The sequence below is a fragment of the Morone saxatilis genome, unplaced genomic scaffold (assembly GCF_004916995.1).
Source record: "Morone saxatilis isolate NCDOM2014 unplaced genomic scaffold, NCSU_SB_2.0 Contig22, whole genome shotgun sequence".
Lineage (NCBI taxonomy): Eukaryota > Metazoa > Chordata > Actinopteri > Moronidae > Morone > Morone saxatilis.
Window position 1 is genome coordinate 14,573,807 of NW_023339785.1, and position 3,348 is coordinate 14,577,154.

Below are 3,348 nucleotides of genomic sequence, written 5' to 3' on the forward strand. Positions count from 1 at the left end.
GCTCTCACAAAAAAATTAGGGAACACATTGACATATGAGTGTGTTTGTGTGTGTATGTAAGTTAGTGAGTGAGAGAGAGAGACAGAGAGACAGAGAGAGAGAGAGGATGGCGTTTCAAGGAAATGTTGTTTTAGCATTGCTGTCCTTGTGAGAGGGATGATAATTATGATCAAACAAAAATAAATAAGAAATAATAAAATAAAATTATTGTTGAGATAGACAGAGGCAATAGCTACCTCAGTGGATAGAGAAATGCAGGTCACCCTGGCTTCTTAACCAAAAATATATTCATGATTTTGTTGTTGAACTGTTTTTGGTATGTTGGATTATGCTGTACAACAGAAACGGGGTACAAATATCAACTCTCCGTTCAAACAGAAGCATATACAACACCACCAGTGTATGAATCACAACCAAAACACTGCACTGCTGCACAAAGCCACTACCCTCATAGCAACAGCAGGGGGCCTCGAGGCGATGCCCTGAGAGAAATCCATGCCTTATTAATGAGGGTCTCTGTGACCCTGCAGTTGTCACAGCTGATGTGTGTATGACTGTCTTTGTGAGGGCAAATCTAAGCTTCTTAGACAAAGCAAAGCAGCAACTGTGTTTTTATAAGGAAGTGAATTCTAGTTGAAATTACACACTGCAATGTAATATACCTTTTGTTTGTGCACATGAACACATTTTAAGTAAAGATCACAGTGTTATTCCAAAAGATACATACATCCAAAATAAACAGGTCAACCAGGAAAACAAGCAACAAGGAAAAAGGAAAAAGACACCAAAAGGCTGCTGTTTCTTTTATATAACAGAAACAAAGAATTCAGGAAGAAATTGGTTACTGTAAGTCTGTATATTAGTGAATATGCTCATGAGGACACAAAAACAACAGGGCAGCATTGAATAAAGCATCAAAAGCAGCCATGATCACCCTCCCCCTCCCTCTATCATCCAGCCACCCAAGATCTGAGGATGTTGCACCTATTTGCCCAAAACAGGGGTGTCTCCTGTCCTCCCAGAATCAACAAATGCACAGAGCTATCACAGCTCAGAGGCTGCATCTGCTGCTGACCCCCTGTGGTTTAATGAAAAATGGTACAGTCCTGCCAGTGAGTCAGCTTGTTGCTATGGTAACACATCCCACCACCTTGCACATCCCACCCTGCTTCTTGTGAGCTGGCAATGGTGACCAAAAAAAATAGCTTCAAAAACAACACAGAGAATACGTGAGAAGACAGAGGAAAGGAAGAGAAAAAAATCTTAGATATTTGCCAACTGATGACATGTTCAAACAAAGCACATGGTTATAGACTGCTGGGTAATAAAGAATATATTGATAAGTGGCTGAAAAGTGATACAAAGGAGAGATTTCTTCTTGTCATGAACATGGTGACCTACACAGGGTTGAAATGACACCGTATGGCGTATAATGACTTTTTATAGACTGAACAAAATGTCCTACACTGAGCAATCTCCCTCTCCCTTTCTCTTAGTCTCTTTCTCTCTCTGCAGCAGAGTGGTGCAGCTGGAGAGGGGGAGGGGAGGGATGCAAAAAATGAGATCAGGAGGAAAAAGGAAGACTGTTTGAAACCAAGAATGACTGCTGAAGAGTGGCCATCTAGTTTTAGCTACAATTTGATACAGTGACAACTACAGTAATTGAGTACATGGCAATTAGCAAAAGGAATATATATTTTTAAATTATTATAATTACTAAGTTAGGATAATAGCAAAGTGAACGTGATCTATGATCATTATATGAAAATCATATAATGTAACTACAATATCATAGTAATTATAATGCACTACATCTTTACTCCTGTTTGTCCATGTGTGTGTTTGATTATGAGAATCAACACACATACATCATCCCCTACATTGATTTGAGGACCTTGACCTTTGAGAATATATTTTAGCAAAGCCTATGTAGATATGTTACTGCATCTTTCTGTGCACAACTTTAGCATTGCCCTATATTACACTGTTCTAGGTAATCCCTGGTGTAATCCCCCCCTGAGAATCAGCCAGTGCAGAACTCCACACTTCCACCTCTGGGTCAATCACACATCTTTTGTGTTTTCTTGTGACATGTTAGCTGTCTGGTTTACCTGACTTCATGGTAAGAAATGTACAGTTAATTATGCATGTGCTTGCTTGTATTCTCTTTAGCTACTTTCAAATAAACACTGTGCACAAATCAGTTTTTGTCCTGCCATCAATCTATTGCACCTGAGGAACACAGTACAACTGAGATTAGCACCTTAGTAATAAATACATTTGCCATGTCTACATGTTTGACCAGGCACTCTGTTACATACACAATACAATATGTTCTTTACTAATAATGCCTATATAGACTTATTTAAATGTCCTTCTAAAAGAAAATGTACTTTTCACCCTTCCACAGTCAAAGTCGGGGTCAGCTAAAAAATATTTTTGAGTTCTTAACACTAAGCAGTGTCGATACTTGCTGGTGAGGAGCTTGAAGCTGAAGTTTAAAGATATTCTCTAAGTGCTTCACCCTATCCTGTTCAAGTGTAAATGCTCCCTTTTGTATAAAGCAACAAAACCACAGCCCTAGAGGGACAGGCAACAGCGGCCATTATGCACTGGAGCTATGGTCATATTATCTTGATTTTGTTCAGTGTGTTAAAGTGTAGGGGATTAAGGCCTCTGATATCTCGGATATCGGGATATCTTGTAAACAAAAATACAATGAGCGGTTATAGTACAAACGGTAACCACATCCCCAAACACACACAGTGCACAGTTTGTTGTTGAGCCCCACCGGCACACACATGGGCACACAGATGCTTACCAGACAGCTTGGCTAGGAAGGCAGGACACTTAAACAAGTGCTTGGGCCTGTGGGAACCAGGAGCTTCTGCACATGATTATAGTTTTGCGGTCAGTAACAAGTTTAGCAAACGGATGATTGGGGCTTTGTGTAGGATCTAAAATTAATGATGACAGCTTCAATGTAGGTTTCTTAATTGAGAGAAAGATAAAACAACAACACGGTGAAGGGGTACAAAGTAAAACAGACTGAACCATTTAGCTGCTTTGAAAAGACATTTCTGTGAGCTCTGACCCCTATGGAGACACAGGCCAAAAGAATTTATGGTACTCAGTAAAAACCAGCGCCACTAACAAACCTGAGAAAATGAGACATAATGGTTTAAACACAGTTGAAACAGGTAAAGCAGACACAGATGTGAGCGGATAATGATGACAGACTGCTTCCTGCGGATATGGGGGTTAACACATTTAACCTAGGATTCTGCCTTGTAGTTTGTCAACTTCTAAACTTCTATTTCCACATGCACACACCTTGAACTTTAAGCA

The 3,348-nt window shown here is 39.8% G+C and overlaps 1 pseudogene; it reads right to left on the reverse strand.

The window, feature by feature from the left end:
* Positions 1 to 3,149: 3,149 nt before the first annotated feature.
* Positions 3,150 to 3,348, reverse strand: part of LOC118333991 — a 14,537-nt pseudogene continuing 14,338 nt past the window's right edge.